The sequence below is a fragment of the Girardinichthys multiradiatus genome, chromosome 13 (genome assembly GCF_021462225.1).
Source record: "Girardinichthys multiradiatus isolate DD_20200921_A chromosome 13, DD_fGirMul_XY1, whole genome shotgun sequence".
Lineage (NCBI taxonomy): Eukaryota > Metazoa > Chordata > Actinopteri > Cyprinodontiformes > Goodeidae > Girardinichthys > Girardinichthys multiradiatus.
The window spans coordinates 6,918,710-6,931,699 of NC_061806.1; the positions used below are offsets into that span (position 1 = coordinate 6,918,710).

General features: G+C 40.9%; 1 protein-coding gene across 4 annotated transcripts in view; it reads right to left on the minus strand.

Moving 5' to 3' along the window:
• Nucleotides 1-12,127, minus strand: part of LOC124879380 (membrane-spanning 4-domains subfamily A member 15-like) — a 76,462-nt gene extending 64,335 nt beyond the window's left edge. For 2 of the 4 annotated variants that reach the window (XM_047383918.1, XM_047383915.1), the window contains exon 1: nucleotides 11,692-12,127. The gene's annotated coding sequence lies outside the window, so the exon portion shown is untranslated. The remainder of the gene's footprint in view (nucleotides 1-11,691) is intronic. The other 2 variants (XM_047383919.1, XM_047383917.1) reach the window with 1 other exon arrangement.
• Between the last annotated feature and the right edge of the window lie 863 nt (nucleotides 12,128-12,990).

The window sequence follows — 12,990 nt, forward strand, 5'->3', positions numbered from 1 at the left end:
CAAAATAACATTCAAGCACACAATCACCATATCAAAGGCTCTACTTCTAGAGAATCACTAAACTTGTGATCTGATCTAATTGTGATCTGATCCAATTCTGATGCAAATCCTGCACAGCATGGGGTGTAAAATAATCATTTGACAACTTACACTCCAACATTTTTGGTGATCCCAACGTGATTTGGGAAAAGCCAGGACTTTTGGCTAAATCAGAACTTCACCAAAAGACTCCGACACACCGGGGTACCCCCGCACCTCTTACGAGGTAAGCAGAAACCTGTTTAAACAAACTCTGCACTTTTGGCATTGTCGATAGGCCTAAATTCTTGGTGTCAGAGGTCTGAGTAAGTGAAATGTTCTGCTAAATTTAACACGTGTAAAGTAATGGATTTCAGTAAAATAAGATTCTAATTCTAAAATCTAAAACAGAACACTTAACAAAAATAATATTCAGGCTCACGATCAGGTTAACTTTACTTTCATCGTTTAACTGAGCTTTGAGACACCTGAGCTTGCTTGTCTTTGATAAGCTTTGATGGATCTGGAGGTAGAGTGGAAATAGCTGTTACTTTTCTCTCTCTCCATCTCCTTGTAGCGGAGCGTCCTGCAGGTGAACAGCAATGACAGCCCTGTTGTAGTTTTTCCAACCTGTAGTTGTTTTATTGTTTCTTTTTTGCTTTTTGGTTGCTAAATGCTTGGTGTAAAGCATCACACATCCAAGAATTATCCCTACTAACTGATGATATTTACCCATCTTGTAAATAGAAAAATTAAATGTGTCCACGTACCCCTTGCACGTATCCCCCCCCCCCTCCCTAGATTCCCTACATTGTTCTAATGCATTTTCATTGTTACCATAAACAAGTCTGATTAAACCTGATGCTCATGCATTTGTTTGGATTAAACATTAAGCTCATTGAGGTTCGTCATATGCAACTGATCTATGATTTTAAACATATTCTATTTTGTACCCATTTCTGATGATAATTTAGTAACTTCTCCTCTCTCACTTTCTCTACAGTCATATTTGTCACATGTATTCCTGTTTGAAGATAAGACTCAGGCTAGCTGTTAATCTTGTGTTCAAAGACGTGTGAACAAAATTTAAGTCTTTTGAAGTTAGGTGGTGTATGATAAAGTTAATAATGTGTATTTTAAAATAAAACCAAATTCAAAGGTGTGTCTTTGCTATTAAATTAATACAGTTGATTATAAAATCTTATATGACTTCAAGCTTTTAATTTGACTGACATCTTAAATTATGATTACAAAAGGTTTTTTATTAAGGGTGGGGTGAAGGTAGGGGCCAAACTGTTTCAGTAGAAGCTCAGTAAGTGGAGGTGGGTTTTTTTGTGCTCTGAATTTCATTGATTTGGTTTTGCACTTTGCATATCTCGCGCAAAACCATGGAGGGCAGCTACCAACTCACCGTGGTGGTTCAAACAGCTATGTGGAGCTTACGCTGTGATCAAGTTAAAATTGAAATATGTTTTACTTCGTCTGCAATGTACTGTGATGGACACACAAGCAGTACATTGCATCCTCTCTTTGAACCGCCACCTTAACGTGGTGGAGGGGTTTGAGTGCCCAAATGATCCTAGAGGCTATGTTGTCTGGGGCTTAAATGACCCTGGTAGGGTCTCCCATGGCAAACAGGCTCTTTGTCTGATGGGTCAGACAAAAAGCGGTTCAAGACACCTTCATGAGGACCACACAATTGAGGCACGTGACATCGCCCGGTACAGCGGAGCTGGATTCCCACCCTGGAGTCAGGCTGGGGATTGTGACTCGCCGGAGAGCGCCTGGCGGCTGGGTTGCTCCACGCCGGACCCGACCGGGCCAAGCTTGCGCCTTCGGGTTGGGGACAGGTCTCTGACTATTGTTTCGGTCTTTAGGCCGAGCGGTAGTGCGGAGTACCCGGTCTTCTTGGCATCCCTGTCAGGGGTGCTGCATAGTGACCCTCTCAGGGACTCCATTATTTTGCTGGGGGACTTCAACGCCCAAGTAGGAAATGACAGTGACAGGAGGTATATGATCGACTTTGTTTTCGTATTATCAGACCTTCGGCCGCATGTTTTGGACACTCGGGTGAAGAGAGGGGCTGAGCTGTCCACTGATCACCACCTGGTGGTGAGATAACAGAAACGTTATGTCATGGCAGGGCAATCGGAGCTGGATCAGTTTGATTACGTTTAAATGTGAACATATTCCAGGGGAGGGTTTTGTTAATGCACTCAAAAATTATTTTGTCACCAAAAAACAATTTAAACTATCAAACATGTATATCGTTAAAAATATTGGCAAAAAAGCATAACAAATTTAGTAAAATCATTGGAAAATTATTTATTTTTACGTACATAAATGTATTTAACTTTTTTGCAGCACAGTTATGTGACAGTTATGTGACTCTTCAAACATATACTATGTCCCAATTCAGGGGCTGGACCCTTTGAAGGACCCGGTCTACATGGGCTGGCTCCTTCGTTGACCGCTAAAACCACGGAGGCCGGAAGTGAGCAGCTGCGAATTAGGACAGTCTAGCCTTACCGCCGGGAAGGCTGGTGAGGCAAGCCAGCAGTTACTTCGGCGGGAGCGGAAAACTCAGAAAACGTCGGAGCACGTTTGAAATTAAGCAATGTCTTGACAAATCAAGCAGATATTTCACGTCTACACAGTTATATTCCCGCACTAAAAACATTGTAAAAGTTAATTTGTGTCACAAAAATTTTTATTTTTCACAATTTAATCACAGCTTTTGCCGCTGTGTTCCTCCATGGCTGCCCCTGCTTGACCAATCCGCTTCGACCCTCAATGTATCATGGGAAATGATGGACCGCGAAGGATACTCACTACCTTTCCTTCAAAAAGGGCAAAAGAAGGACACATTTGTCGGCCGCATTTGAAGGAGTCTCGGAAGGATTCATGGATTCGGACAGGCTTCGTCGCCGTGCTGTGATGCAGTCGGCCTACAAATACGGTCTTCGAAGGATCCAGCCCCTGAATTGGGACATACCCATACTCTCAAAAAAACAACAGAACCCAGTGAGTCTCCGAAAAGAATTAAAAGATCAAAGGAGACAAATTAATTAACATATTTTATATTGTTAATATAGATTGGCCAATATGTTGCGAGTTACTTCGAGCAAGATAAGATAAATAGTCTCGTCAGGGCAGATGACAAACCTGCTGTGAGTAGCACAACAAAAGTTAACCAACTGTAACAAAATAAAAAAAACAAGGTTGACCAGAACAGAAGGTAAATATTAGCAACTAGATCATTTATAATAATACTGTGTAACAATCCCTGCATATTTCTAGCAACACAGCAGAGGATCTGCTCTTGTTCCAGCCAGTAGCACAGGCAATTTCCTCTGTCTGTACCTGTTTTACATCTGCTATCCATTGCAAGCGCAATCTTTAAAAATTGCACGCAACACACTGACTTATTGCATGTGCAATTTATTTATAGTACACGCAAAAAGGCACCTGATCAGGGGGGGCAGGGAGGACGGCACGCCCCCAGCCCTGGCCTACAGGGGGCCCGGATTGGAGAGAGGATAAAATTTCACGCAAGCAGACCTCTATCATGTCCGACGACCATTGGAGAAGGAGGGTCCTCTCCTGGTTGTATCCAGATGAGCAGAGTATATGCCCAAAGGAATGTACTTTAAAATGTTCATGTCTACATGGGGGTTTTAAAGGGTGCCACAGTCAGGACTGAGTGATGGTTTCTAAAAGCTTTACAAGACCAACTGACTTTAGCGATGTAGTAGGTGCAAAATATTGAATAAAACGTTGTTCTGCATGACTGGCTTTATTTTCACTCTTACATTTAACTTTATGACACGCACATTTTCAAGTGAATCACCGATATTTTCTCCAAGTGTATTTTGGGTAAAACTCGTCACCAACTGTCCACCAACGTCATCATCAGTCACTAGGCAACAGATTGTAAACTAAGTGGAGCATTTTTACTGACAAAGCTAACATGAGTGGCACTTCATACAAGCATAAAAGTAGAGAAGCAAAGCAAATAGAAAAGGAAAAAAGAGAGCAAGGAAAAGCCAAGTTACAAAAACTGGACACATTTTTTTTGTTTTGTTGGCAGCGATTCAGCACAGCCAGCGAGCCAGGTTAATTACAGGTAGCCATTCTAACAATCACTTTTCACAATATGTGAGTTAGTTGTAGACTGTTGGTGACTGTAAACTGTAGTAGCCCAGCCCAACCCGCCTAGCTTATAACCCATTTTTTCTGTCTCGGTGGTATAGCGGTGATGTCAGGTACTCAGCAGTTTCTGGCTGCTCCAGGGTTGAGTCAGGCCTGGTGCCTGACCAGCAGCCCCCCTCCTCACCCACGCTGGACACTGAAAATGAAAGCAGCAGCAGGTCTGCTCCCGCTACAGGTGAAAACTCTCATTTGGAATGTTTTCCGACTGATCAGGCCAATTTTGCTGAAAACATCCAGGACGCCAACATTAAATGATATATCCTTAAGATGGGCCCATGCAGACCCAAAGGTCCATTTCCCACTGATAAAGACAATCTGTGTTTTTCGGAAGGTTATTACACCACTACCACTAAAGTTGGGATGAAACTTCCCCGCAGCTGGATGTGCTATTCCCCAAATTAGACTGCTGTTACTGTGAGCCTTGCTGGCTTTTTGCCAACCGAAATGCCACGTATTACAACAATGCATGGGTAAATGGAATAAGAGATTGGAAACATCTTTCTGCCAAAGTTGAGAAGCATGAATCCACGCAAATACATCTTGGTGCATGCATAGTCTATGAGCAGTGGAAACTCAACAACACAACAGACGCTGAAATGGAGAGGAATGTGCGTAATGCAGTCTTGTTTTGGAGACAGATCCTGGAGTGCATTGTAAATGTCACTCTTACTCTGGCTTCATGCAACCCGGCATTCAGGGGCCACAGCGAAATTCTAGGTCAGGGAAATGCTGCCAATTTTTTGTCAATAATTGAGTTATTAGCACCCTGTTTTGAAAGAGCTAATTAACCGACCAGAAGGGTCAGTGAAATACCTAAGTCACCAGATTCAAGATGAGATTATTTACATCCTGTCTCAACGTGTGAAAGATGTCATAAGTAATGAAATAAACCAAGCCCCGTATTATTCCATTATCATGGACACAACGCAAGATATGTCAAAGATAGACCAGCTGCGCCAGGTGTACTGTTATGTAACTGTTGTTAAGAATGACATGGATATTCCAACAGATATACAGATCAATGAAGTGTTTTTGGGTTTTGAAGTGACTGTGGCCTCATCAGCGTCTGAGCTTGAAAACCAAATCCTGGGCTCTTTAGAGAAAAATGAAATAGATCTGTCTAAATGCTGCGGACAGGGCTATGATGGGGCCACGAATATAAGTGGTGCGTAATCAGGCGTACAGGCACGAATAACAGAGAGGGAGCCCCTCGCCGGTCATGTTCATTACGCTGATCATAACCTCAAACTTGCTCTCAACGACTCTGTTAAAAATGTCCCTGGAGTGAAGCAGTTCTATGACACTGTAGAGAATCTGTACAACTTTTTTGGACACAGTATCAAACGATGGGCACTCCTCAGTGAATTAAGGACGCCAGAGAGCAGAACTGTCACAATAAAATGCCTCTGTCCCACTCGTTGGTCATCTCGACATGATGAGCTTTTTGCATTAAGGCAAAAGCCCTCGTAAAAATATCCCTGACCAGTGACAAAAAAAGAGGAGCGCTGTGAAGCAATTGCGCTCAAAAATACCATAAGCAAATTTTCTTTCATATTTTTGGTCAACATGCAAACCAAGATTCTTGAGTGTATAAACGCTGCCTCACAGTTACTGCAAGCTAAGGACGCGGATATTCTGAAAGCATCTACTCTTCTGCAAAATGCCATCAGCGTTTTGATGGAGTTTAGGGAGCAATTTGATGAAGCTAAGTCTGCCACTCTTGCTCTCGCCAGAAAATGGGGAATAACTGAGCCAACAGTTGTTGCCTTCTCACCACGACGCTTGGCTATTTTCCTGTAGCCCTTCCCACCTTTTGCAGGTCTGGTATTTTATCCCTGATGTCCTTATACAGGTCCTTCTCAAAATATTAGCATATTGTGATAAAGTTCATTATTTTCCATAATGTCATGATGAAAATTTTACGTTCATATATTTTAGATTCATTGCACACTAACTGAAATATTTCAGGTCTTTTATTGTCTTAATACGGATGATTGTGGCATACAGCTCATGAAAACCCAAAATTCCTATCTCACAAAATTAGCATATTTCATCCGACCAATAAAAGAAAAGTGTTTTTAATACAAAATACATCAACCTTCAAATAATCATGTACAGTTATGCACTCAATACTTGGTCGGGAATCCTTTTGCAGAAATGACTGCTTCAATGCGGCGTGGCATGGAGGCAATCAGCCTGTGGCACTGCTGAGGTCTTATGGAGGCCCAGGATGCTTCGATAGCGGCCTTTAGCTCATCCAGAGTGTTGGGTCTTGAGTCTCTCAACGTTCTCTTTACAATATCCCACAGATTCTCTATGGGGTTCAGGTCAGGAGAGTTGGCAGGCCAATTGAGCACAGTGATACCATGGTCAGTAAACCATTTACCAGTGGTTTTGGCACTGTGTGCAGGTGCCAGGTTGTGCTGAAAAATGAAATCTTCATCTCCATAAAGCTTTTCAGCAGATGGAAGCATGAAGTGCTCCAAAATCTCCTGATAGCTAGCTGCATTGACCCTGCCATTGATAAAACACAGTGGACCAACACCAGCAGCTGACACGGCACCCCAGACCATCACTGACTGTGGGTACTTGACACCGGACTTCTGGCATTTTGGCATTTCCTTCTCCCCAGTCTTCCTCCAAACTCTGGCACCTTGATTTCCGAATGACATGCAGAATTTGCTTTCATCCGAAAAAAGTACTTTGGACCACTTCTCTGTAGCCCAGGTCAGGCGCTTCTGCCGCTGTTTCTGGTTCAAAAGTGGCTTGACCTGGGGAATGCGGCACCTGTAGCCCATTTCCTGCACACGCCTGTGCACGGTGGCTCTGGATGTTTCTACTCCAGACCCAGTCAACTGCTTCCGCAGGTCCCCCAAGGTCTGGAATCGGCCCTTCTCCACAATCTTCCTCAGGGTCCGGTCACCTCTTCTCGTTGTGCAGCGTTTTCTGCCACACTTTTTCCTTCCCACAGACTTCCCACTGAGGTGCCTTGATACAGCACTCTGGGAACAGCCTATTCGTTCAGAAATTTCTTTCTGTGTCTTACCCTCTTGCTTGAGGGTGTCAATAGTGGCCTTCTGGACAGCAGTCAGGTCGGCAGTCTTACCCATGATTGGGGTTTTGAGTGATGAACCAGGCTGGGAGTTTTAAAGGCCTCAGAAATCTTTTGCAGGTGTTTAGAGTTAACTCGTTGATTCAGATGATTAGGTTCATAGCTCGTTTAGAGACCCTTTTAATGATATGCTAATTTTGTGAGATAGGAATTTTGGGTTTTCATGAGCTGTATGCCAAAATCATCCGTATTAAGACAATAAAAGACCTGAAATATTTCAGTTAGTGTGCAATGAATCTAAAATATATGAATGTTAAATTTTCATCATGACATTATGGAAAATAATGAACTTTATCACAATATGCTAATATTTTGAGAAGGACCTGTACAGCTCTCTGGTCTTGGCCAATGTGGAGAGGTTAGAGTTTGTTTGATTGTGTGTGGACAGGTGTATTTTAAACAGATAACAAGTTCAAACAGGTGCAGTTAATACAGGTAATGAGTGGAGAACAGGAGGGCTTCTTAAACAAGAACTAACAGGCCTGTGAGAGCCAGAATTATTGCTGGTTGTTAAGTGATAAAATGCAAATTAATTACTTAAAAATCACACAATGTGATTTTCTGAATTTTTGTTTTAGATTCTGTCACTCGCAGTTGAAGAGTACCTATGATAAAAAATAGGACTTCTACATGCTTTGCCATTGGGAAAACCTGCAAAATCTGCAGTGTATCAAATACTCGTTCTCCCCACTGTATGTTGTGCAAACCCAGACCAAACTGTATCTGGTCATGTTAACAAGCTATAGTTTTGCTTTAAAAAGAGGTAGAAACTCAAGTTTCTAAAACCCCGATTCATCTGTGTAGGCCTAGCAACCTTACATTTTATGCCTTTGACACCTAATAGAGCAACTCATCAGTATGTCATTGGGGCAATAAGTGACAAACCTGCTGCTCCATTTATAGATGAAGGCCTAACCTGTCCAACTGCTTTTTGTCTTCTTTTTCTTTGAGCACATTTAAGAGATGCCAGTAACTGGTAAGAAAAGATCCAAAGCTGTTGAACTCATCTTCAAGCTCCATACTATTTCATTAGTAAGCCACGTATGCATGTCCGAAGTGCTAGCATTTGATTGGAGAAGTCATGAAGCTTATCCGTCATCTCAGTCTTTCATGCCTTATCAGATTCCCAAGATTTTCAAATTGTTTGTAGCCAGACAAATTGCAAAAAGACATACCACAACTACCATACATTTGAAAAGAGACTATTTAAAACTGACACCAACATTACCATGCATACGTGGTTTCCAGAACTGATGTCTATGAAGTAATTGGAACAAATGACCTTGCTGATATCAGTCTGTTAAACCTGTTATATTTCTGGGGAGACAGAGTTTACTTGCAGGTACAAACTTGTTTAAGGTGCTCTAAACTGCAGGTTTCAAAAATTGTTAATGTGATATATCATTATTTAAGCTTTTATTGTTAACCCAATTTAACTGGCTTTTATAGTTACTGTTTAAAACAGCAGACTCCAGGCTATTAAGCATTCTCATCCTACTTGACCTCAGTGCAGCTTTACACACCATCTCCCACACCATCCTACTTGAGAGACTGCAAAGTATTGGACTATTAGACACACCTCTGGATTGCTTACCTCACTGACCGCTCACAATTCATTCAGTTGAAATCTGCCAGATCCCAGCTATCTCCACTCTCCTCTGGTGTTCCCCAGGGCTCTGTCCTTGGCACAATCTTATTTATAATTTACCTCCTCCCTCTTGGTCATTTGCTCCGTAAATTCAGCATCAATTTCCATTGTTATGCTGATAGTACCCAGCTCTACCTCTCTACCAAACCATCTTCTACCGCCCCACCTATTTTCCTTTGTGACTGTTTACAGGAAATGAAAAGCAGCTTACCATCTAATTTTCTCAAACTTAACAGTGACAAAACAGAAATGATCCTCCCAAATACATCCTGCCAAATCCTTCCACTTTCACCCTCACCATCGACAACTCATCTGTCTCTCCATCCACCCAAGTTAGGAGTCTGGGTGTCATATTTGACTCTCTTCTCTTTGGTCTCCCCCATAAATCCACTCATAAACTCCAGCTGGTCCAGAAAGCTGCTGCCCAGGTCATCTCCAGAACATCACCGACCAGTCACATTTCACCTGTACTTCAAAAGTTCCACTGGCTCCCAATCAAATACCGCCTGGAATTCAAAATCTTGCTCTATACATTTAAGGACATCAATCACCTCGCTCCTTCAAATCTTTCTGACTCTCTCCCTTTTCAAATTCTGACTAAAACTCATCTGTTCAAACAAAAATGTTTACCCTGATCAAGCACCATGGTCCTTATATCATCTTTGGATTCCTTTTTATTGTTAGTTTTTGTTGTTGTTTTTTTTTTTTTTTTGCTTTTGTTGGTTTTTACTTTGTAAAGTGACCTTGGATGCCCTGAAAGGCGCCTTAAATAATATGTATTATTATTATTAATAAAATATGTTTTTTGACCTGTGACAGACTTCATGCCAGTTTTGTTTGGAAAAAAGTGTAAAAGATAAACTTTGTACTGAACTTTTTTTATGTTAAACACATTGACCATGCTATTTGTCAATGGTTATTGTCAGGATCTGCCATTTTGGACTTTCTTTGGGTTTTGTGTTTGTTTTTGATTGAGCAGTTTATTTACTCCTGCGTTGTGCTTAGTTTTGTTAAGTTTTTTCCTCCTGGCTTTAGACCCCTTTTGTTATTATTTACCCAGTTGCTTGTTTCCTTTGAGATTAGTTGTTCTTTCCCAGCCTTGCTCTTTAGTATAGTTCTTCATGTCTCTGCTTTGTCTAGTTAGTGTTCCTTCTAGATTTACTTTTGTGTTTTATGTAAGGGTTTATATTTATATAGGTTTCCTTAGGTCTGTTTTCCATTAGCTTAGCTTTTCCCCATGTCCCTGTTTAGTTCTTCCTAAAATTACTATTTATGTTAGCTTATGTTGTCTCTAGTTTAGTTTAGTGTCCCCCTCCTGTCTCTGCGTTCTCTAGCTCCCGTTTCCATAGTAACATATTCCCTCAGTTCCCTGCAGCCTGGTCCACACCTGTTACATGTTTCCTCTGATTACCTGCCTCCCTGGTCCATACTCCACTTCCCTCAGTTTATAAGCTCTCTAGTTTTCATTGTTCCCCGCTTGTTCCTCACGTTAACAACCCTTGTTGTACTCCCAAGTTCCTCCTTATGGTTTGTTTGTTTCCTGACTTTACGTCTGGACTACCTGCCTGTACTTTGTACCCTGTCAACTTGCCTGTAAGTCTTTGTCTTTAAATTAAATCGTCATCTATGCACCATGCAGCCTCCTCGCCATGTTCTGCATTCTGGTCCAGCCACCAAACCCACAACTTTGACAGTTATGTCAGAATTGTACAATAAATGTTTATTTTTCTACAAAAGTTCTATTTATTTAATCAAATTACCACATTATTTTAACACGTTTTAATTCACTAATGTGTCTATATAAAGTTGACACCTTTTGTATTTAATTCAACAGAATCACTGTGCTAACAATTGAACACAACCACTGTGTTAAAATTATTCAACACTAACTGTGTAATGGAACATTGTTGTGCTGAATTATTTTAATACAGTGGTTGTGTTAAATTGTTAGCACAGTGACTGTGTCAAATTAAACAAAATGTGTCGTCCTTATATAAACACATTACTGTGTTGAGTTTTGACTCATTTATTCATTCATCTTCTATACCGCTTATTAGTGGGTCACGGGGAGCTGGTGCCTATTTCCAACAGTCTACGGGCGAGAGGCAGTGTACACCCTGGACAGGTCGCCAATCCATCGCAAGGGAACACAGAGTTTTCAATCAATTTGTGTTAAAATTAACACAACTGTTTTAAGAGCATAGCCATTACCGCTTCTTTTGCGCAATATGTGGATGAACAGAACGTGACGTCATCGTGCTGCTTTTAATTTAGCATAAGGTTTCCTGCAGATTCCCAAGGTAGGGTCAGTGCGTGCCGCATTCGATCGCATTGAACGCGCAAAGAATGCAGCACGCTGCCTGGTTTAAATATGCATAGACAGAATAGGGAAAGCCTGATGTCTCATATAGGTCTCAGAAATGAGTATTTGCTTTTTTAATGTCGCTGTTCCCAACATGTGCTGTCCGGGTAGTCTACTGTGATAACCGAAGCAGAACTAGAACAGCAAATATGAGTTGTCGGGAGCCACTCGTGTTTGCACAGAGGGCGCACAGTGTTTCTATTCTTTCTTGAAAAATGACCCAGTGTTATTTACTACGATATCTCTTTAATCACAGTTTGGATGCTAATGCGTTGTTCCGTCCCGTCAGCTATTCTAGTTTCAGAAACTGGACACAGTAGATTTCAGATATGACTTTACCTCGGCTGTGTTGAGTGTCCTCTGTCTTTTCTTGATCCTGTGAAAGAGTTGGTGTTAGAGCCTTGAAATTACTCTGCAGGATGCTGCAGGGCGTGTTCAGGACTGCAGCGCACTGACGCTGCGACTTTTTTTAGTCTCGCTATGTCACGCAGTTCACTGCAGACTTGAGAGGAGGCTACTGCCGCTGTTACGGAAACTGCGTTCAAGCCAGCCTCTACGTTGAAAACGACAGACCATCCAGCACCTTATTTACGCGGTGTCGTTTGAGGCTAGAACACCGAGTATTCTCCATCTACTATGGAGGACCAATTCTGACAGATAAAAAAAATAATACATAAAATAAATAAATGCTAAAAAAATAAATAAGCATACAATTAAATGCACAAAAGATACAATAAATAAATAAATGTCGGCAGGAATGAAATTGTACGATGGAACCAGGGGCGTTTTTGGGGTCTCGAAACATCGGGCGCTTTAGCCCAAACCCAAAATATTTAAATTTGCATGAGACAGTTCATAAGTAATTTAAAATAATAAGTAGTAAGTTAAAATACCATAGGACATATTGTACCAGTTCTCTGTCTCGGCTGGGTTTAGACTGAAAGTAAATTATTGTGAATCAAACAAAAATGGTTAACAATAATTTTATTTTGTTTTTATTTTTGTTTGAAGCTGAATGAAGGATGAGAAACAGAGTTTAGAACTGATGAAAACCCATTTTGCTGAAGCAATTAATGGCACATTTTGAGGTATTTAGAAAAAAATGTAATTTGAATTTTTGCTGCCAAAACTTTTTCATAAACTCAGAGATGTTTACTATGGGCCAGATAAATGTGCTTCTTTTGTCATCTACATAGGTTACCTTTTTAAATGTTACGTTCTCATCAAAGTGCTCCACTCCTAGGTCTCCATTGTCCTCATTCTTACATTTCAAAAAAGGAAAGTGGTATAAAGTTGATTTTCCTTAAATCTTAGTCAAATAGTAAAATCCTAAAACACATTTATTTTAATTATGCAAACAGCTTTTGAAACATTTTATTAAAAATGTTCCTTCTTTTAGGAACCTGTTCTCTTTTACTGCCATCTTTTCAGCCCCTCATTCCATTTCTGAAGAAATTTGGCCTGCAATGTGTTGATCTGAATGACTTTTAATGTGTTTAGCTTCGTTAGGATTAAACGCTTCTGACTATTTTGACTTTGGTATAGGACCAGATATTTTCACATTATGATGCAATTTCAGCTAGAAGCTCACACAGAAGGTTGCTACTGTTTTCTATCACAGACAGATAATTTAACTTT